Below are 23,977 nucleotides of genomic sequence, written 5' to 3' on the forward strand. Positions count from 1 at the left end.
TTTTTCAAACATTAAATCCTAAACAAAAAAGACAAAAAAGTGACCAAATTATAGAACTCTAGGAGTTTGTCTTAGCTGCCTACCACTGAAAGAGGATTTTTCTTTTAAAGAAAATTGGAATATTCTGATGGACTAAACTTTTTTTGTCAAACAGGTAAAGTCTTGTTAGCCCGGAAACTATCTCTTCTTAGGAGTGTTTAAGATTTGTTGAGAGGGAGAAGGCTTTATTTCTTACTTTACTTCTTTCTTTTTATTGATATAGATAATATTTGTGCATATTTTAGGGGCACATGTGATATTTTCATAATTGTGTAACATGTGTAATGGTCAAATCAGGGTAGTTGGAATAGCTGTCACCTCAAACATTTATCTTTGTGTTGGGAACATTACAAATCTTCTGGCTATTTTGAAATATACAATATGAATTATTAACTATAATTTTCCTACTGTACTGTAAAATAGTAGAACTTACTCCTTCTGACTTTACTTTTGTACCACTTAACCAACTTCTATACATCCCTCCTTCCCCCACCCCACCTAATATAAGCATCTTTTTTTTATTATTATTTTTGAGACAAAGTCTTGCTCTGTCACCCAGGCTGGAATGCACTGGCAAGATCTTGGCTCACTGCAGTCTTTGCCTCCCGATTTCAAGCATTTCTCCTGCCTCAGCTTCCCAAGTAGCTGGGATTACAGGCTTGTGTCACCACACCCGGCTAACTTTTGTATTTTTAGTAGAGACAGGGTTTCAGTATGTTGGCTAAGCTGATCTTGAACTCCTGACCTCAGGTGATCTGCCCACCTCGGCTTCTCAAAGTGCTGGGATTACAGGCGTGAGCCACCACGCCCAGCCATAAGCATCTTTTCAAAAGGTGGAGGGGGCTATCAACTGTTATTTTAAGCATAGTAAGAGTTCATCCTACTGCTTTTACAATGAATTACTGCAAGATGTTTAGACATTGTGATCTTTTTATTATGGTTACTGTTTTCGCTAAAGGTCAAACCAATAACTTTAGATCCTGAAGTACAACTCAAGAGTAGAAGCATCACTTAATTTAATACTACTAACTGAAAAGAATAGCAGATCTTGCTCAGTGTGGTGGCTCAGGCCTGTAATCCCAGCACTTTGGAATGCTGAGACAGGTGGAGCACCTGAGGTCAGGAGACCAGTGTGGCCAACATGGTGAAACCCTGTCTCTACTAAAAGTATAAGAATTAGCCGGGTGTGGTGGCACACACCTGTAATCGCAGCTACTCAGGAGGCTGAGGCACGAAAATCGCTTTAATCCGGTGAGCAGAGGTTGCAGTGGGCCGAGATTATGCCACTGCACTCCACCCTGGGTGACACAGTAAGACTCTGTCTCAAAAAAAGAAAAAAGAATAGTAGTGGATCTTCAGATACTTAGATGTCATGAGCTGGGACTTTAATGGGCTATTTTTTTAATTTGACATTAAAAATTCAGTCCTAATGCCAGTAAATAATTTTCATTTAATTCCACATGTGTTTGGTATATTCATCAAGCACCTTCTGAATGTTATTAGACTTTCTATATAGTTAACCTTGGATATTATATGCTGGTTCGGTAGATGTTTTTGTTTTGTTTTGGTTTGGTTTGGTTTTTTTTTTACACACGTCTTTTAGCTTGGTTGATGTGCCCTCAGCCTGAAAGATGACAACATGCTTACTTATTAGACAACCAGATTACTTGACACCCTATGTTTGAGGTCCCAGGTTTAGATTGGTTATTAAATAAGCATTCATTAGGTTTTCAATTATTTATAAAAGCTAAATATAAAGAGCCACAAACTATTTCAACAAGTTTATACAGCCAAAGCATATAGATAAATGTATGAAACAATATAGTAAATACATGAGACCAAAAATTCTAGTCTTTCATCACTCTGGAAATAAACAGATGTTTTGTGTGTGATTGTTTCTGAGACTGCAGACAGGTATTTTTTATTATTAACTCCTACCGTGTTCAGTACATTATTCAGAAGATTAGCCAGGAACAGAAAATGTGCAATTTAATTTCCCTTAGGTTCAAGGTATAAGCTAAACAGAGTCTTTCCCTGCACAAGTTGTCAAATTGGCTGTGTTTCACTGGATAGTAGATGGGGACAGTGGGAATCTTGTTTGTTCATTGATGGGCGGGCGTCATTATTTAGATAATGGGGCATTTGGCTACCTTGAAAGTCATGTTTACTCCCTGTGTTACCCTCACTTCATTGAATTTCTTTACTTTGACTTTTGGAGCTCTGGGCAGAAATCACATATTAGTTTGGAGGACTTTATTGTTTTATTCAAGTTAAAGTATAGGGTTTCCCCAGATTGAAAACCAGAATAGCCCATGACCATTCCCTGTGGGATTCTGTAACTATTAAGGCAAAAGAAAATGCAGTTGCACTTATGAGTATATGGATAAAATAACGTGAAGTGAAAAGGGGAGAGATTTTTTTTAAAGATGTCTATATTTTAACTCCTCCTGACTAGTAAATTCAAGGATACCAGGACAAATGAGGTATAGACTTTAAACCTTCCAACATTCCATTGTGTTAATCATTCTTCCTCATCAAAGAGGCAGTAAGGGATAATTTAGAGTGACTACAGTTACAAATAATGTGCTATGTAAGCACCCAAAAGCAGAGATAAGGGTGGAATTAAGGGTGTTAAAGAAAATACGGCCTCCCTTCTTTGTTTGCCATTCGATTGTTTTTGCTGTCCCTGGAGACTCGTATCTCTCTATTCCTAGGACCAAAGTTTACACAAGTGCCAAATACATGAACAAGAACACCCCATTAAAATTCCTGTGAAACATTATACATCTTAAGAAAGCAGATGTGTCTATGGGCTGTCACAAATACCGGTCTTGCTACGTTAAGCAAGTAATTAGTGGAGACATACTATTTAGGATTCGCCTAAAACCCTCCAAGATAGAGGTCCCCAATCCCGGCCCCTGACCAGCCACACCAGCAGGCGGTGAGCAGTAGGCCAGTGAACATCATACCTGAGCTCAGCCTCCTGTCAGATCAGTGGCCACATTAGATTATCATAGGTGTGAGAACCCAATTGTGAACTGCACATGTGTGGGATCTAGGTTGTGCTCTCCTTGTGAGAATCGAACGCCTGATAATCTGAGGTGGAAGAGTCTCATACCGAAACCATCCCCCTGCCCTGTCCGTTGAAAAATTGTCTTCCACAAAATGGGTCCCTGGTGCCAAAAAGGTTGGGAACCACTGCTCTAAGGTGTCCAGTGTTGCCTAACCCCTCTCCCTACTATGCACCCATTAGTTTGCTGATTGATTTCTGTTTAAATAGCCACAGTATATTGGGGCCGTTTATTGCATCTTCGGTCAGCTCTTTTCCTCTGGGTCCCTAGAACTGAAGACAATATCCTAAGTTGATTCTGTCTCACAAAACATGAGTAAAATGAGGAATTGGTTAGGTAGGTGGCAAACAGCAAAGATTATTTGGACTTGTAGCTTGCTCCTTAAGTAGACTTTAACCAAGTAAGCTATTTGAGAAACAACCTTAATTTTTTTCAAGTGTTATTTTTAATTCTACAGGAATATTTTCATAAAGTCATAATGTCCATTGTGTTAGCAACTAGAATTACAATGGCAGGTTTTAGGAGATACTTGAAATGTGAGATGTTACATTTAAAACTATAAAATTATCGACGTAAGTATATGATTGTACCCATGTGGCAGTAAACTTAAAACTTCTAGTTTTTCAGGTTTTTTTGTTTGACTTTTTAAAGAGTTTAAAAGGGGAAAAGGAGAGGAATATGTGAGGGAGACTGGCTTGCAAAGTCTAAAGTATTTCTTATGTGGCTCTATATAGAAAAAGGTTGTGTATTCTGGACAAGAGCAATTAAAGGAAATAGTTTGGACTTAAGACTTCTAAAAATAAATAGTGCTCAAATTGCACTTGGAAGCCAGAGACCTTGCTAGTCATCAAAGGTTCAGTTCAGTCAGTACTTAGAAAAGAGGGAAGCCAGCTTAGCTAAGAGTCAGAATACAAATATTCAGAAACGATTAATAGGCAAATAATTATATATACCATGTCCCAGCCAGTAGATGGAATAATATGCCACCATTAAATTTATATTAACATGTAAAAATGTTTGGAGTTTAGGGCTCTTACCCATATCTTAGTGACATAGAAAGAAAAGATAAATCACACACGCAACCAGAAAATAGACATGTTGACTTTATTTTAGTACATAATCTGGTAGGATTTTTACATAATCTCACGTACTGGTGCTAGGTAGTTGGTTGTGCCAACTAGAAGTGTCACATAGTTAATATCCTTAAAGAGAAATGGAAGCTAATCAGGTAAGTAAACTGTGAGCTGAGGCCTACGTCATGCTTGCTATTCAAAGAGAGTAAAGTAATTGGATAAATGTTAATGCCTCCTTGTTGGGAAAACAGTCTTCAAAAATGGCACCAAGTTACAGTTCTAATGCAATGGAGTCACTAATTACTATGAATACTTTTTTTACTTGGCGGATTACTAATAAAGGCAACTGGATACAATAAATGTAAAGATTTTCTTTTAAAACGACAGACTCTTCAGTGAGGCATAAACATTTTATAGAACAATTATCAAAGCTATATTGGACTTAAATATTGGTCATGAATGTATGCACACCCCATAGGTAGCTGCCCTCCTTGGGCAGCTTTTGACTCCTATGCCAAAATTTAAAATAAAGCGTGTTTAATCACATTCCCCAAAAGGAGAACTTCATGAGGCACTAATGAGTAATGTTTATTTTATGAATAATTTTACAGAAGAAATTACAGAGGATGTTTAAATTGCAAAAGTACTCCTCCCCTTTTTTCCCCCCAACAAAATCCTTTGCAGTTATCACCTAAGCTTTTTGGTTGTGTGATTTAAGAGAGAAAAAAAAAAGACCTACCTTAACAATTTAAGTAGGCAGTATTGTTTCTCCTCAGCTTTTGTTTCTCACTGTCAGCTGCCTAGTCTTTGTAATTCTTCTTATGCAGAACAACTTAGCATTTGACGCCACTATCACAAAAAAAAAAGAAGAAAAGAAAACAAATATAGCAGTTGAGGGCAGTATACAAGCTTAGCAAGTATATTCTGATACTTGCTTAGGAAGTAGGAAATGTGATCAGATTCTGTTCTTTACCATATGACGCTGATTTGCAAGGTCCCACTGGGTACAAGACTACTGGTAAAAAGAACCCTGTAACTTCGTGTCACAGAGGGACACAGCCATATATATAAAACAGCATCTGCCTTAAATCTTTGGGGAACATCTTACTATATTTAACCGGCTAATTTTACTAGGTATTTAGGAAAGTGTGACTGCAGTTCAGGGTCTTTGTTTTTTCTTTTAAGACAAGGTCTCGTTTTGTTGCTCAGGCTGGAGTACAGTGGCATGATAAAGGCTCATTGCAGCCTCAACATCCCTGGGCTCCAGCGATTCTTCCACCTTGGCTACCCAAAACTGGGATTATGGGTGTGAGCCACCACACCTGGCCTCTTATATCTTGATTAGGGTCCTGTCTGGGCCTGCAGAGGTTCAATTTGCTTAATCCCAGCACTTTTCCCTCAACATGGAGGTCCTTAGTCAACATTAACCAAGGTAATAAAGAGTTGAAAGTTTTAATCATAAGTAGGTGGAGGAGCATTTAAACTGGTTTAATAAACTTGAAATACGAATACGTTAAATATTCAAATAACAAAGCACTTGTGAAACAGGTTTTTCTATGGAAAGACAATTTTCCATCCAGCACATTTCATTTGGCTGGATTCCTTTTTTTTTTTGTAATAAATAGAACTTTGAAAATTCCAAATCAAGTTTGCACTTTTGCATAAAAGGTTCACTTGGTGACTCTCATGCCTCCATAAGTATCTTCCATCTGATTCTACACAACCTATTGCCTTCAGTGTACCCTGGGACCAGCCAAAGAGATGATTCCAACCAGTGGAATCATCATTAAACCAGTGGTTCTTAAAATATGGACATTGAGTCAATCTGCATCAGAATTACTGTAGATTCTGGACAATGTACCAAGTCAACATCAAATCAGTCCTACATTTTGAAAAGGTGTAACTGTAATGAAAAGATGTTTTGAGATGCTGAAATTGCAGTGAAGACAATGTTCCCACCTTTTTAAAATGGTGTAATGTTAGCCTCATTTATGTATGGAGCAGATTAGTATTTTAATTTTTAAAAGCCTTTTAGGAATGCAGATGTTAACATGAACAGTGATAAAGGGGGGCATATTTGAGCAATGATTTTTAAAGAGCTTTGAATTTACAGTGCAATCCTAGCAAGAAAAGAGAGGGAGAAAAGAACATCTATTTTGAGCTGCAGACATAATTGCATCACAGCCGAGATTTCATAGTCCCCGTCCTCTCTATTCCTGTTGAATTACATGATTAAAGGTAACTATATATATATATGAGAAGATGTTTAATTGTTGGAGGTAGGAGAATTTGGGCGGGGGGGGCGGTGAGAATTCACCTGGCCAATGAGTTAAAAATGAGAAAAGGATTAGCAATTATCAAAATTTCTAAGTAGTTAAGTATCTGCATGGTGGGTTCAGTATAAACAAACATGGTACTCTCAAATGACTGTTGATGGGCTATTACATTAGCATCCTGTGAACCCTGGTCATAGCTGGAAAGGAGTCTTTAGAGAAATGGAAAAACCAGGTTCTTTGTGCAGAAGGAATGTATCTTTTAAACACCCCCAAAGTATAGATTAAGACGTGATTGATGAAAAGTCTCCATTTTCTGATGATGATTTTATGAAACCAAAGTATAACTAAGAACCAACCATCTGAGCGCCAGTAGAGAGTGGAAAATAGGGAAAGGCAACATCTCAGTATGATTTCTGGAGTGAGCAGTCGTTCTTACTGGCTAGGACCATAAGCTTCATTTGTTAAAAGTTCCCAGAAATTAAGCCTGAATGAGCTTAGAGCTTAATACGAGTTACTTCCAGAGATGCTTCTTTCTTCCCTCAAGTATACAGATTAACTATTTTTGTGCCGTGGGCCTTTTGACAGCCCCAAAAAGCCCGTGGATCCCATCTCAGTGTTTTACATCTGTATTACATAATGCTCACACATTCTAAATTTTATCTACGGACTCCTAGTTAGAAATCCCTTGTAAGGGGTGTTAGGGTTCTGAGAGAAGGCTGGTAAGTAATGAGGCTGGTAACTTATTTCAGCACCCTGTTCAGGACGCGAATATGTTGTGTTTCAGTTATTCTAGTTTCCAACTCAATTGGTGTTGGAGAAACTAGCTCACTTATAAGTGACTCGGATGAAAACCCACGGGGAGGCATGTTTCTTTAGTAAGAAACCCTGACAGCCCCCTTTGAAGTCAATCTGACTAAGAGAAAGAGGTTATATGTATCCCAGTTTTACCGTCTGTGGATGTGATATATTATTGGCATCTCGTTCTGCACAGTCCAAATGAGGTAGACAAGATAATGATTGGTATATAACCATGGATACCGAAGATCCACTGCAAGGCCTGCCGATCACTTTACACAGAAGGAGCCCCTTCCCTGAGGTTTGCTTGCTCGGGGTGTGGTGGTACTTTGCCCTAGTAAACTACCAAGCAAGTCCGAACGTAAGCTCCTCCTCTGGAAGAGCGAGTTGTGGGCGGCTGCGCTGCGGGGGCAAACTCGCCGCATGCCCGCTGGCCAGAGCGAGTCGGGGCCTGGCGTTAGGGCATCCAGACTGGCCGGCATGGTACAGGGCGTATCCCTAGCCGCCTTCTGCGTCATATGGGGCGCCGCCCTCCAGCCTAGGAGAGACGGCCGCTAGGAGGGACAGAGGGACCTTATCTGCCCGGGTCTTAATACCCCGGGCGGGGTCGGAAAGCGGGTTACAGAAGAGCGCCCAGTAAACTGCAGGGGTGCGATTCGTTTCCAGGGACCGGAAACCCCCAGGGCCGCGCTAACCGGCAACAAACCATAATCCGATCCTGTCTTCGGGATCAGAAGAGAGGACAGCTGGCCCCCGCGCAAGCTCAGTCTGTCCTCCGCAGTCTACAGGAGGAGCCTCAGAAACGCACTTCCGCCGCGCGGGCCTACCTCCACGCAGGGCGCTTCCTAGGCCAGCTCACTTCCGCCCAGCGCTTTCTGCGGCTAGGGGAGTCGGGGCTTTCCTTTTCTCCTATTCTTGCCCTTGCTCTTGACTGCCCTTTTCCGTTTAACCCTTTTCTCCTCTCTTGGCCTCCAAAAAAGCAGTCGGCTGCCACTCTCGACTTTTTTGTCTGGGACACCGTCAGCTCACACTCCAAGCCCAGCGCAGCGGCCATCTTCGGTAAATCCTGACAGCAGCCCGCATGTCCATTGTCCTGTGTGCCCAGAGGGAAGAACCACTCATTTTTCGTGATCAAGCTAGGGGAGGCAATAATGGCCCTGCTGTAGGACTGGCTTTTATTTGAATTCCAACTTTTCTGCCACCTTACTCAGCTGTATCCAGATTTTAAAAGTTAATCTATCCGAGCTGCTTTATTAGGTTGATGAGATGATGCATGCAAAGCGCTTAGAACAGTACTAGGCATAAAGTATCCGACATAAAGGTTAAGTAAAAGTAAGGAAAAGCTATGGAGATGTATTGAGTATCTCTTTGCCCAATGACATATTAGTCGTGTTAAATATGGAAAGTGCCTTTGATTCTCTGTGCCCGTGGGAGAAGGCATGGGAATGGCCTTTTCCCACCTGTAATCAGAGAGCAGCTGTTTGAAAACTCCTCAATATGTTTGCCATCTCTCAAGCAGCCTTTCGGGCTGCTAATTCCTAAGAAGTTTTCGCTTTTATTCAAATTGGCTCACTCCTTTTTGCAGGGTTTTGTACTGAATGAGTATTCTCTTAAGGATGGTGGACAAGCAAAGGTTTGGTAGCATCACAATTTTAATTTCACAGGGAAAATGGATATGAAACATCTTCCCAAGTGCATCTTAGGCTGCCACTTGACAGCAAGCCATAATGCTCCCCAACTCTTGGGCCCTACACCCCTTCTCCCCCACCCCCGTTTTAATTCGTCATTGCTCATGGACAGCTGGTTTGGGGACCAGGTGCAGATGATGGGAGGTGTCTTTAAAAAACAGCAAGTGAGAAATGCTGGTTCTGTTGTTTTAAGTTGCACTGATGACTGTGGTAGTTATCTGTGCTGGTGATAATTTATAAGGCGATGATAACGAATTAAGCATACAAAAGATTATTATCTTCCACAGGGAAAAAAATGCAAACTTGTGACACCATTTATGATCCGCTTAGTCTTGAGATACTGAGTAATAGAACTTTCTCCTTCCAGGCTGAATTATGAACTTGGGTTTGGTTTCTTTCTGCAATCCCTACAGGGCCATAAATTCTTGGCCCTTCAGACTGTTTCTCGTTGGCCCGTAACAGACTCAGTGATACCATCAGTAACCACAATTCACAGTGGAGTCAAATTCTCTTATTCCCACACCAGTTGGAGAACTGCAGATTCCTTAGAACTTTAACTGTCATGTTTTCAAAGTTGACATGGAAAATTTTACATGAAGCTTAAAAATACAACTAATCTGTGGTGATAGAGATGAGAAGAGTTAAGCTCTAAAATTAGAAGAGCAGTTCGTTTTGAGGCAGCATTGATTGGGAGGGAGCATGGAGTATATAACTATACATTTCTATATAATGTAAAAATTTTTAGGTTTTTTATGCATTTTATGTAAATTATACTACAATAAAATGAAAATGAAAGAAGACAAAGATCATATATAGTTCAATCAAATATTGTGTACAAAGTAATTTCTGTTAAACATATTTTTATGTGTATATGTACCTTTTACATGTATATGTTAAGGATATGCATTAAAATGGTAATAACTTCCTCTGCCTATTGGGATAATGGAGAGTTTTGTTACTTTTTGTCTTTTTTTAAAAAAAAAACATGTTCTGCAATGATAATGTATTGCTTTTGTAATTATGAAAAACAAAAGTTATTGTGTAAATCTTTGTTACTGATAAGAGATGGGTATTCTATTAACTACTCAATTCTCATGTACGAAAACAAAATACATAATGTATATTTGATAAATCGAGAAACAGAAGCATTACTTAGAAATCTGAGTTACCTCTAAAATAATGACTGGCATTTGAAGTTGAGGATGGGTCTTGAGTTCCTTTGATTTTAAGCTCTTGGATATGAGGGTTGGGTGAGTTCCTCTTTTTCTCTTTCAAAATATATGTATGTTTAACTTTGCTAAATAAAAGTTAAAAGATACAGTGTATCTCAGTGCAATTTTTTAAAATTTATTTTCATCCAGGCTACCCTTTCCCTTTGTCATTCAGCAGGCAGAACAAGGAAAAATTAAACTTCTAACTGAAAGGTACTTTGAATAGCAATCAATATGAAGTTACAGACAAAATATAAATATTGCTCAATATAAAATGAGGGGTTTTTTTAATTGAGGGGACAGAAATACAGCTCAGTTATCATAAATTGCATCATATTCTTTGGGAGGGCCTTTTTGGCTTGCATCCATTACCAATTATATATCTTTTACCACTGTGGGAACTGTATTATCAAAACAGTTAAAGCTTGTGTATTTAGCGCCCTCTAGTGCATTATCTTAAAATAACATAGCATAGCTGATAATACTCCAAGCAGCTAGAAGAAATGTAAATCTCAGTGCACCTCCCCTCTTTGCATCTACATGTTATTTCCTAGCCATGAGACATTAGGCTGTGACCTCACAGTAGTTCTTTAATCTATAGGCTTCAATTTTCTCATCTGTAAAATGAGAACGATAAAAAATACTAAATAGGGTTCTGAGAACTGAATGGTCTATGCTTGTGACATGAACGCCTGGCACATAGTAGAAGCTCGATTAGTGCTAGCTGCTCTTACATATAAATAGATCGAGTCAGTACTAATATGATTAAAGACAAGTAATCTTGACTCAGATGTCAGAATCTGCTAGTAGGAAAGTGGAAAATGTTAAAGAGGAACCAAAAAGTAAAGAATGAAGGCCTAGGTTTGCTACTCATCTTTAGTTCCCTTTTGCTGAGTCAATTGATGCCAATTATGAAGTCTAGGAACATGTTAAATTCCTTTGCATCCTTCACAGTGCATATAATTGCACACTGACAACAAATATTTATATTTATGTTCAAGCTAAATGGTTAGAAAACAAGATGAAGAATGATAGAAAATAATACTTCAGTATAAAAATTTGTATTTGGATTTGACTTTCTGTTGTTTGAGGCAGAAGCCTTGAAGGCCATTTTTTTGGATTATAGCTTCGAAACAGACTGGACAAGATTTGTGTTACCCATGTGCAAATGAGCAGCATAATTATACTATGTGTTTCATGTATTCACTATATGACTTTTGTGACTCATTACTGACAATGAGAATAGTAGGTTGTAGAATCCTGCTCTCATCCATTCTCACCCATTTTCAGCATTGCATAGGCTGTACAGCTAAAATTTACTTCCTCAGACACATTCCAAGAGATACCTTCTCTCCACATAGTCTACATGACCATCTATAGTTCTTTTCCTGCACTGACAGACATAGACTTTGGTACTTAATACCAGTACTTCTTGGGCTCTCCAAGAACCCAGTTGCTTGAGGAAAGCATTGGGTGCTTCTCACCCCAAGTCCCCGGAATCTTTGGTTGGGCCTGTATATAATAAATGTCACCATTGCTTATTTTTCTTGTGTGCTTTATATTAGACATGTCACAGTGTTGTCTCCCCTTCCATTGCCTCAGTGCTAAACCAGACCAATTTTCTCATGAGAGGTACATGATACAGGTAACCATGTATTGTGCCTCTATTAATGCTTATACCCTATGCTAAGCATTTTACATACATTAATTCTTTCACAACCACATCCAGTAACAGAGTATTCCCACTTTCCAGAGGGGAGAATTTTCCTAATTCATACAGGTACGTGGCAGAGCCAGACTTCCAACCCAAGTCTGTCTCTAGAACCTGTGGCTTCAACACTGCATCAGAAACTCCAAAGGGAAAATTTTGAGTTGTGTGTCTCCAGAAATTCCTGCAAGGAATATCGTGAAGCTCCCTTCAGGCACTAAGCCATAAGTTCTCAGGCTTCCTCCTTTTCAAGAAAACCCACCTACCTAGCCCTGATAATTATTAGAACTGTGATGACTCACATTAACTTGGCACCTCACAGTTTTCAAAGGTTGGCCCATTGGGTATCTCATTTTATTTTCCAGAAAACTTTTTGCGTTCATCATCAACTGAGCCTCCAAGCTGGTGAAGCAAGTTCTTTTCTGGCAGAAGGTTGCAGCTCCTATTATTTACCCCCCAGGGGATAAACTGCAAATCCCAGGCCTTACAGCTGGGAACACAGAGCTGGCTGTGCAAGCATATAAAAAACCTTGAGGCCGGGCGCGGTGGCTCAAGCCTGTAATCTCAGCACTTTGGGAGGCCGAGAAGGGCGGATCACGAGGTCAGGAGATGGAGACCATCCTGGCTAACACGGTGAAACCCCGTTTGTACTAAAAAAATACAAAAAACTAGCCGGGCGAGGTGGCGGGCGCCTGTAGTTCCAGCTACTCAGGAGGCAGAGGCAGGAGAATGGCGTAAACCCGGGAGGCGGAACTTGCAGTGAGCCGAGATCCGGCCACTGCACTCCAGCCTGGGCAACAGAGCGAGACTCCATCTAAAAAAAAAAAAAAACCTTGACAAAGCAGGAGGGGGTTCCACACTGGCTATCCTGATTACAGTGCATTGGGCAAGGAGCTCTCCCACTGGAAGCTGTATCACAGAACCAAAGGCACTGCCTTGGCGGGCAAAACCACATTCAGCAGTCCTTCAATCAGCCAGGGCCTTGCCTGCCCGTGTGCTTATTCACTTACACTATGCCTGTGGTCTCTTAAAATTGCTTTTCCTCTCCTTAACTCTCTCTTCTTACCCCAGCCCCTACCCCCAACTCCCTCTTGTCCTTAAAAGCTTCTTCCTGGTTTACACCTTAACCTCTTTATAGGATCCTAGTAAATGCCAAGGCTTGTGGAGGTGGAAGATTATAAATCAAAGCCACAGACACAGACATAGGGGAGGAGCCACCCAGGGGGTGGAAGGGCCACAACTTGAAAACAAATGAGTCTCTTTCATCCCAGTGGGATTTTTGTGTTTTAAGGTCTGCAGTTCCGGTGGGGCACTAAATCAGAAGCTATGGTTTCTGAGACTTACAGGAAGAACTATAACTAGAGAGTTGTCCATATGTGTTTCCTGAGTTTCAGCAAAACTTGGGGGCCTAGAGAAGTCCTGTTATTTAAAAAAAGTGTCGTTTCTCCGTTAGCAAAATAGGTTTCACATTTTAAAAGTAGCTTAAAGCACAGCATCAACCATTCTTTCGTCCACAATTGAGACGTTCCATTAAATGATAGAATGGGTCAGCTTTGAGAGATCTGACAAAATACCATTTAAGAAAAATTTGTCAGTTCGCAATTATCTGTGCTAGTGGAGGAGATCCAGCGACAGAATTCCACTGGGACTCTAAATCACTGTTCATTTGCATTTGGCATTATGAGGCATTTTAGTAATGAACACTTTAATATGGGTGTGCCTGCAGTTCTGGAAATTTACAACTGTTTATAGCAAATAACAAAGCTACTCAGTGAAGATGCTGACAGGGCTGGAATGCTGTCAAATGACTTTTCCAGCCTCTGGACCAACTGTTTACTGAGGCCTGGAAACAAAATAGGCTTTGGCTTCAGACAGGAAGGTTTAAATCCTTAGACTCACATATCAAGTAGTTTAGAAAAAAAAAAATCCTGATGCTGCTGTGTGATTTTTCAGATTCCTCATTTGAAAAATGGGAAAAAGAAGTAATATCAAGTACCTTGGCCATGGTATCAGAGAATGACCTCAGAAGTTGTGAGGGAATTCTCAGACAAAACTTTGAAATATAATGCAGGATTCAATCAGGTATTATTTTAATCTTTAAGTAGTCTAGATGGGTTGCAAACTTCCATGAATAGAGGAGAGCTGCTAAGTACTTGGGTTAAGAGGGCTGGAGGCCAACTCCTGTATAAATTGTGACATTCTGTCTATATAGTATAAAGGGAGCTCAGCATGACCCAAGAAGGTCACAGACCAGAATCACTGGCTGAAACCTCTGGCCAGTGACCAACCTCAACTCAAAAGGTAAGTACATTTTGTGTTCCTAAGAATCCAGAAAGTTCGAAATTCCTATTAAAAAGTTGCTGCTGGTCAGGCACAGTGCCTCACACCTATAATCCCATCTCTACAAAAAATACAAAGAAGCCAGGCATAGTGATGGGCACCTGTAGTCCCAGCTACTGGGGAGGCTGAGGCAGGAGGATTGCTTGATCCCAGGAGGCAGAGGTTACAGTGAGCCAAGATTGTGCCACTGCACTCCAGCGTGGGTGACAGAGCAAGACCCTGTCTTTTAAAAAAAAAAAAAAAAGAAAAGGAAAAAAAAAGTTACTGCTTGCTAGAAGACTTGAGACCTTCCCATAGCCACATGAATGGGTATGGAGGTGAATTCGCCCCCAGGAGAGCCTTCAGATGAAAAGGTGGAAACCCAATACCTTGACTGCAGCCTTGTGAGAGAACCTAAATTACAGGCACCTAGCTAAGCTGTACCCCAGATTCCTGACGCAAAGAAACTGTGAGATAATAAATGTTTGTTGTTTAAAGCTGCTTTTTAAAAAAGAAATTTCTGCCCTATGGTTTATCCACAGTCAGCTTATTCTGTGTGTTAATACGTGAACCATTATAATTCTCAATAATACATTTGATTTTGCACTAAGTGGCAGATGTGGCCTTGAGTTCTCCACAGTGCCCAAGAAGCCAGATGGCAAGAAGGCTCATTTAGGCAGCCCTCCTACACAAAACTCTGCACCACATGCACAAATTCTGAATTGTGTCTGTAGGAGGAGGGGGTGGTTAGAATCGGGCAGAAAGAGTCAGAAACCAAGTGCCCAAGCATTCATGATCTGCTGAAAATACCAAGTGAATTTCTGCAGTTTCCTTACCATCCATATTATATAACATGCCCTGGATTAAGGACTCATTCTTGATCACTGAGGTAGAATTGGGTCCTTGTGCCCATAAACAAAAGAAAGCTTGGCTAATGCAGTTGTACATTCTTTCCAAAGAACACATTTGTTTTTGATTAGGAAGTCAGAGCACTGTTCTGCTAAATGTTTAGATCTGGTATTACTTAGGATAGGAGTTCAACAACTGTAACAAACTGATGCCAAAATTGAGTAGCAGTTCAGTAGTGTCAGGGGCCTGGTTTCCTTCTCTTGGTGCTGCCACCCTCGATACATGGCTTCCATTTCACTGCTTAAGATAGCTGCTTCAGCTCCCACCCTCACATCTGTGTTCCAGCAGAAAGGGAGAAGATGAAGACACTCTCCTCCTTTTTAAGGTTAACAATCTGGGCCAGGCACGGTTGTTCATGCCTATAATCCCAGCACTTTGGGAGGCTGAGGTGGGCAGATCACTTGAGTTCAGTAGTTTGAGACCAGCCTGGGCAACAGGGTAAAACCTTGTCTCTACAAAAATAACCCAGGTATGGTGGTATGTGCCTGTAGTCCCAGCTACATGGGGGGCTAAGGCAGTAGAATTGCTTGAGCCCAGCAGACTGAGGCTGCAGTGAGCCATGTTCTTGTCACCGTACTCCAGCCTGGGTGACAAAGTGAGACCCTGTCTCCAAAAAAAATCTGGATGTTGTATACATCACTTATACTCCCATCTATGACCATATCTGGCTGCAAGGGAGGCTGGGAAACTGGGTGACTGTGTATCCAGCTAAAAATTCCATTATATAAGAAGAAAAGTACAGATTGGAAGATAAGCAATTTCTGCCAGGATTCCCTTCCTGTGGCTTACCCCTCCAAACATACCTGATTAATATTCAAATTGCTGGGCTAAAAGCCTGTTTAATTCCCTGTGTAAAGAACATGTTGAAAACTAGAGGCTTGTCCAGGCACGGTGGCTTATGCCCGCCTTTACTAAAAATACAAAAATTAGCTGGACACGGTGGTGGGCACCTGTAATCCCAGCTACTCAGGAGAATTGCTTGAACCTGGGAGGTGGAGGTTGCAGTGAGCCGAGATTGTGCCCCTGCACTCCAGCCTGGGTGACAGAGCAAGACCCTGTCTCAAAAAAAGGAAAAAAAAAAAAAAAAAAAAAAAACTAGAGGCTGTTTTGCACCCTCTATTATTTTTGGATAGCACAGGTAGTACATGTTTATTCTTGGGGGAAAAACAGAAAATACAAATCAATAAGAACTTAAGAATTAACATCATGAGACTCTATACCCAGTGATAATAATGGTAGGATTTCGATGTCTTTCCTGATAGACTTTCCTAAAACTAATGTAGACATGTGTAACACACAATCTCATGGTGCTGATTGACATTATATAATGTCAGTCACCACCATCATGATGGTGATGATGATAAATGGCCAGTACTATTGTGTATGTCAGGTGGGGAGAGGATTTTACACCTAACCTGTCATACAACTGAAAGAAAATAGAAATTGGGAGAATTGGATTTCACTTTTACCTCTTCACTGACCAACTGACCCTGTGTCACCCTGAATCAGTAACCTAAAATCTTTTTTTTTTTTTCTTAAAGACAGTCTTGCTCTGACCTAGGCTGGAGTGCAGTGGCGCGATCTCAGTTCACTGCAACCTCTGCCTCCTGGGTTCAAGCAATTCTGCCTCAGCCTCCCAAGTTGCTGGAATTACAGGCACCTGCCAGCACTCCCGGCTAATTTTTTAATATTTTTAGTAGAGACAAGGTTTCACCATGTTGGCCAGGCTGGTCTCGAACTCCTGACCTTAAGTGATCCACCCACCTCAGTCTCCCAAATTGTTGGGATTACAGGCGTGAGCCACTGCACCTGACCCCGCCCAAAATCTTTTTTTTTTTTTTTTTTTTTTTTTGAGATGGAGTCTCGCTCTGTCGCCAAGCTGGAGTACAGTGGCTGGATCTCGGCTCACTGCAACCTCCACCTCCCAGGTTCAATCAATTCTGCCTCAGCCTCCTCAGTAGCTGGGACTACAGATGCGCACTGCCACTCCCAGCTAATTTTTTTCTATTTTTAGTAGAGACAGGGTTTCACCATGTTGGCCAGGATGGTCTTGATCTCCTGACTTTGTGATCTGCCCGCCTCGGCCTCCCAAACTTAAAATCTTAATGTTTCCATTTCTCCATCTGTAAAATGGAAATTAGTTACATTTGATTTTTCTGATCCCCAAGGTAGTTGTGAAAATCAATTATTCCCGCCTGTATTCCTTTAAGTACTCTTGGATGCCCACTATGTGTCAGGTATTGAGAACAAGACACACATGCTCCCTGTCCCCATGGAATGGAACCTAATGAGTGAGGCGTAGCAACGTGTTTTGAAAAAAATCAGCTGGGATACATAGGTGAAGGGTTACTGTCGAGGAGTGGCCACTAAGTATCCATAGCGTTCCTCGGTCCTTCACACTCTCCTTGATACCTCTTTCCCAAGGTCAAAATTGGGGAAAAGGTGAGAGATAAAGAGGTCACATGAGTGACTATGGCCCAGCCTGGTCAAGCTGCCATTTTACACTCCACCCACTCCCCAACTCAGTCAGCCCTAACTCTACTACACGAATCCAGATTTTCTCCTCTATGTGCCCCACCCTCTGACAGGGAAGTAGGAAAACAGAGATTTGTAGAAGTTGGTAACAGCTAATGTCAGAAGGCAAACTTCCATTTCTAGATCCAAGAAAAACTTCCTGTTTTGTTAAGACACTTCTTAGGAGCGGAAACTGGCTCACTCAAATGAAAACCACAATGAATAATTTTACTGATTTGTACCATATGTTTAGCAAGCCTGAAATCCCAAGAGGAGGTTGGTGAATAAAGAGAAATCATCAGAAAGGGACTGTCAGATACCAACCCCCAACCAGCCAGGGCTTTTCCCCACATCACCACTCCCTGAAAGAACAGCAACAACTGAGGGAGTGGAAACACATTTGGGACACATGATGCAAAGGTGACCTGGTGGCTCACGTAAGGGCTGTGTGACTTGGTCATCATCCTTTCTCCAGATGGAGTTTCCCTTTCTACAAAAAGATCTAGAAAAGCAGCTGTACTAGCATAGACAGTGCTGCAGTAACAAATTAGCTCTGGAGTCTTGGCTTAACACAGTAAAAGTTTATTTCATGTTTTCGTTACATGACACATACAGGTTGGTGGTGGAGTGGGAAGTGGAGATGGGAATTCTGCTTAAGAACCCTGATTGATAGAGGCTCTGGCATTTGCAGCTGTATCACTGGAGCCTTGGGCCATCACCATCTTGGCCGCAGAGGGAGAGAATGCATAGAGAATTCACATGTGTCCTATACTTCAGCCTGGAAGGTACACATATCACCTCTGTCTCAGTAGTTGGACAGAACAAACTACAGATGAACTGGGATAGATGGGGAAGCCTATGGATGTTTGATCAGCAATAAATGCCTCTGCCACACAGCCTTTTAATGCTATGTGCATGTTACTACGTGTTATGGCAGCCCAGAATTCCAGACAGATCTTTTGAATCCTCATCTGCTGGGATGTCGCATCTAAGATTCTTATTTATTTCCTGAGCACCTAATAGGCAGTTCTCAGGTCAAAAATAGCACACCAGTGGGTTCTGCATAATGAGTTTACCTCTAGAGTTTTCCCTCTCCCCTCCCCTCCCCTCCCCTCCCTTCCCCTCCTCTCCTCTCCTTTTTCTTTCGATGGGGTCTTGTTCTGTTGTCCAGGCTGGAGTGCAGTGGCACAAACACAGCTCACTGCAGCCTCAATTCCTGGGCTCAGGCAATACTCCTGCCTCAGCCTCCCATGTAGCTCAGATCACAGGTGTGTGCCACCATGCTAATTTTTTTTAAATTTTTTGTTTTTTGTATAGACAGGGGCTCACTTTGTTGCTCAGGCTGGTCTCAAACTCCTGGGCCCAAGCGATCCCCCTGCCTAAGACTCCCAAACTGCTAGGATTACAGGCATGAGCCACCATGCCCAGCCTTTTCCTTTTTAATTTTAATTTTTTACCTAATTAGCTAGTCCACAGGAATTAGCAGCTCAGCATGGCCTCACAATATGTTGTTGGAGGACTGACATAGCTTGGTGTCCCTGGGAGCATGGATTAGTCAGTCATTGGAATTCAAAGCCGAGTTTTTAAAAAGTATGGAATTTTAAGCTGTTCACATTTAATTGCACAAAAATGACAACATAAAACTGAAGGGTTGTTCTCTGAAGGATTATTGACCATAATTATTCAAAATGTATTATGATTCAAGCCTCCTCTTGCAGTTGACTCATGTTTGACTCTTGTCCAGTGTTTCTATGCCCAGGGATGGTGCTCTGTATTCATCACCGTTATCAATTAAATATACATACAGTCCGTACACATAGGCAGCAGTTCTCTTGAATGAAGTTGTATGCCCTTGCCGAGTAGAGTGGGAGGAGTCTCTTTTTTCTTTTTCTTGCCTTTTTTTTTTTTTTTTTTTGGAGACAGGGTCTCACTTTTTCACTCAGGCTGGAGTGCAGTGGTGTGAACATGGCTTACTGCAGGCTCAACCTCCTGGTCTCAAACAATTCTCCTGTCTCAGAACCCCTCAAGTAGCTGGGACTACAGGCATGCGCCAGCATGCCCAGCTGATATTTGCATTTTTTGTAGTAATAGGGTTTCACCATGTTGCCTAGGCTGGTGTCTACCTCCTGAGCTCAAGTGATCTGCCTGCATTGGCCTCCCAAAGTGCTGGGATTACAGGCATGAGCCACTGTGCACTGGTGGGGGCAGTCACTTTCTAAGCAATAGCTTATTCAGGTCTGAGTTTCTCTGCCTTCCCCTCTTGCTCCTTGCTTTGGGGACATTTTGTCATTCACCAAAAAGGCAGGAGAGAGCAAAGCAAATACAGGTCAATTCAAAGCAGAGTTACTTCACAGGGTGGTTCTCAGTTATTCTGTTTAACTTGGCCTGCTGTGGAGCTGTTTGGGGACACATAGAGTTCTGCAGCCAGGAGGCCCTTTCCAGAACCTGATTTCCCCTTGGAATGACACATTATCCTCCCTTCAAATGTAGCAATTGTAAATTCCTGCCCAGGGAGCAGCAATTGCTTTGAATTACACACTGTTTGAATAGACCAGTATGGGATTAACAAGGCCTTATTGTTCTGCAGTCCTTTATTGAAACTTGCTATAGTAATTTCTGGTGAAATTATATTCGCCTGCCTATCATTTGACTATGCAAAGGAACACTTTTTCCACACTCTAATTGGTCCTTTCTAGTTGTATGTAATAAAAATCTCTTTTTACTGTATTATCAACCCTGAGCAGGAAGAAATAATACTATCAGGTTTTTTCAGTTCACCCTTTTCTCTCCCTTTCCCTCCCTTTGACATCTCTACTATGATTCCATGACTTGGAAGTTTTTTAGATTTGTGGTGCCCAGAATATTACTTTATGACTGCTATATACATATAGAAATGCACACACTGTACCCACACAATCTAGGATTATCTCCTTGATAATATGCTATTTTTAAAATAAACTTCAGGAGCACAGAATTAAATCAGTAATAATCCCTGTTTCAGGACACATTCTCATCATTGGTCTGGAAGTACTGTTTTAAACATGTTTTTAAACAGTCTAGGCAAACAATTTACATCTACTCTTCAATTAGAAAAAAACAAATTTCTAGCCCAGGCATGGTGGCTTGCGCCTGTAGTGCTAGTACTTTGGGAGGCCAGAGTGGGTGGATCGCTTCAAGCTCAGGAGTTCAAGACCAGCCTGGACAACATGGCAAAACCCCATTTCTACTAAAAATAGAAAAATTAGCTGGGCATGGTGGTACACACCCATAATCCCAGCTACTCAGCAGGCTGAAGCAGCAGAATGGCTTGAACCTGGGAGGCAGAGGTTGTGAGACAAGATCGCACCACTGCACTCCAGCCTGGCGACAGAGTGAGATTTCATCTCAAAAAAAAAAAAAAAAAAAATTCTTACTTTTCAATCATCTGCAAATAGAATTTGGTAACCAAGAATGAATCTACCAATATTTCCTTCCTAACTAAGCTGTTTCTGAAAATAATCAAAAGGGAATCTGTTTATAATGAAAAGTCTAAAGGCAGACTAATAAAAATGCTGAGATCAAGATGTTTAGGTCAGGCACAGTGGCTCAGGCCTGTAATCCCAGCACTTTGGGAGGCCTAAGCAGGAGGATCACTTGAGCCCAGAAGTTCAAGACCAGCCTGAGCAACATAGTGAGACCTGGGTCTCTATAAAAAATACAAAAATTAGCAGGGCATGGTGGCATACCCGCAGTCCTAGCTACCTGGAACGTTGAGGTGGGAGGATCGCTTGAGCTCAGGAGGTCAAGGCTGCAGTGAACAGTGATGGCGGCACTTGTACTCCAGCCTGTGTGACAAAATGAAACCCTATCTCAAAAAAAAAAGTTTACCAGACTTTAAGTAGTTTATTTTGGTGGACATTATTTGTCCATAAAATAGACCTTTATAAAACCTCAGATTTGAAACCAATAAATTAGAGCTGTAATGTAGTCTTTTCTAGGTGGTTTTAGGTCAGTTAAATATAATAGAAATCATGAAGGCAGAAAGCCAATTTGAAGCCAAAATAACTATTGAGAACATTCTGTATTTCATTAATAGGTAATGAAATTAAATCTATTAACTGCTAAAATACATATTCTACTTATTTACATAAAACTTTAGGTCTATATAACTATCATGCTTCCAAAAATAACAGCCTGGCCAGGCACAGTGGCTTACGCCTGTAATCCCAACACTTTGGGAGGCCAAGGAGGGCGGATCACCTGAGGTCAGGAGTTCGAGACCAGCCTGACCAACATAGTGAAACCCTGTCTCTACTAAAAATACAAAAATTAGCCAGATGTGGTGGTATGTGCCTGTAGTCTTAGCTACTTGGGAGGCTGAGGCAGGAGAATCGCTTGAACCTGGGAGGTGGAGGTTGCAGTGAACCGAGGTCATGCCACTGCACTCCAGCCTGGGCAACAGAATGACTCCACCTCAAAAACAAATAGCCCAACAGCACAATACTTTTAAAACATGTTTTGATGAAATCCACAAAGGAATAATCTTTATCCCCTTGTCCCTAAACCATCTTCTCAAATTTTGTGCCTGAATTGAAATTTTTGTGCCAGGAGAGAGTTAGAAGATAATACAGATGGCCAGGCACGGTGGTTCATGCCTGTAATCTCAGCACTTTGAGAGGCCAAGGCGGGTGGATCACAAGGTCAGGAGTTCAAGACCAGCCTGACCAACATGGTAAAACCCTGTCTCTACTAAAAATACAAAAATTAGCCGGGGGTAGTAGCGCTTGCTTGTAATCCAGCTACTCAGGAGACTGAGGCAGGAGAATCATTTGAATCCATGAGGCAGAGGTTGCAGTGAGCCGAGATCGTGCCATTGCATTCCAGCCTGAGCGACAGAGCGAGACTCCGTCTCAAAAAAAAAAGGAAAAGAAAAGAAAAAAAAGAAAATAATACAGATATAATAAAGCCGATATAGTTTATACTGCAATATATAGTAAATATAGTTTATACTGTAAGAAGCATGACAGGTTTTTTTTTTTTTTTAATTATTGGATGATGACCATGAACTAAAAAAAAACCAAAAACTCAAAAACCCAAAGCCTAGAACCTGCACTGAAAGGTTTTAATCTATAAAGATGAAAGTCAGCTTCCCCCATTTCCATTTTCCAAACCAGAAACTTTTTTTTTTTTTTTTTTTTTTTTTTTTTTTGGAGACAGGGTCTCTCTGTGACCAGGCTGGAGTACAGTGGTACAATCACTGCAACCTCAAACTCCTGAGCTGAAGTGATCCTCCCACCTCAGCCTCTTGAGTAGCTGGGACTACAGGCACGCAAAACCATTCCCGGCTCCAGAGATTTCTTTGAAACTTTCTGTTAGAAAAAAATGAAAAGAAATGGCCATTGCTTGCCGTGCATGGTGGCTCATGCCTGTAATCCCAGCACTTTGGGAGGCTAAGGTGGGCAGATTACTGGAAGTCTGGAGTTTGAGACCAGCCTGGCCAAAATGGTGAAACCGCATCTCTACTACAAATAAAAAATAGCCGGGCGCGGTGGCTCAAGCCTGTAATCCCAGCACTTTGGGAGGCCGAGGCGGGCGGATCACGAGGTCAGGAGATCGAGACCATCCTGGCTGACACAGTGAAACCCCGTCTCTACTAAAAAATACGAAAAACTAGCCAGGCGAGGTGGCGGGCGCCTGTAGTCCCAGCTACTCGGGAGGCTGAGGCAGGAGAATGGCGTAAACCCAGGAGGCGGAGCTTGCAGTGAGCTGAGATCCGGCCACTGCACTCCAGCCTGGGCGACAGAGCGAGACTCCGTCTAAAAATAAATAAATAAATAAATAAAAATAAAAATAAAAAATAATTAGCTGGGAATGGTGGCGCGTGCCTGCAGTCCCAGCTACTCGGGAGGCTGAGACAGGAGAATCACTTGAACCCAGGAGGTGGAGGTTGCACTGAGCCGAGATCGCCACTGCACTCCAGCCTGGTGACATAGCGAGATTCCCATCTCAAAAACAAACAAACAAAAAAAGATCTTGTTAGTAAGGAGATAGAGTTAATTCCTCTGGGAACTTGTTTCAGACTTGGGTAGATGAAATCCTATAGCACAAAACTGAAGTGGAGGAGTGCTTTATGTAGGCAGTTGGCTCGCAGGCAACATAAACAGAAAAGCTCAATAAATTCAAAGTTGAAGCCAAAATCATGTAGTGATTTATAAGGGAGCAGTAGGTATTATGAGCTATGCCCTAAAGAGATGTTAAAGTAAATCAAAATCTTATGAACAGGTAAAAAAATTCCTATGAAATTTAGAAAAACTGCTATCCATCTCAGATAGTGATTTTTTTTCCTTAAACGATTAGTGAATGACTACAAACAAATGCATAAAAAAAGAAAAAAA

The 23,977-nt window shown here is 41.4% G+C and overlaps 1 long non-coding RNA gene across 1 annotated transcript; it reads left to right on the forward strand.

Moving 5' to 3' along the window:
• The first annotated feature begins 4,091 nt into the window (after positions 1-4,091).
• On the forward strand, positions 4,092-23,242 carry LOC105554095. The gene is made up of 3 exons (XR_001008275.1): positions 4,092-4,716; positions 22,351-22,356; positions 23,122-23,242. It is a non-coding gene; the product is annotated as an uncharacterized LOC105554095 (long non-coding RNA).
• Positions 23,243-23,977: the final 735 nt, after the last annotated feature.

Source organism: Mandrillus leucophaeus, unplaced genomic scaffold, assembly GCF_000951045.1.
Source record: "Mandrillus leucophaeus isolate KB7577 unplaced genomic scaffold, Mleu.le_1.0 Scaffold627, whole genome shotgun sequence".
Classification (NCBI taxonomy): domain Eukaryota; kingdom Metazoa; phylum Chordata; class Mammalia; order Primates; family Cercopithecidae; genus Mandrillus; species Mandrillus leucophaeus.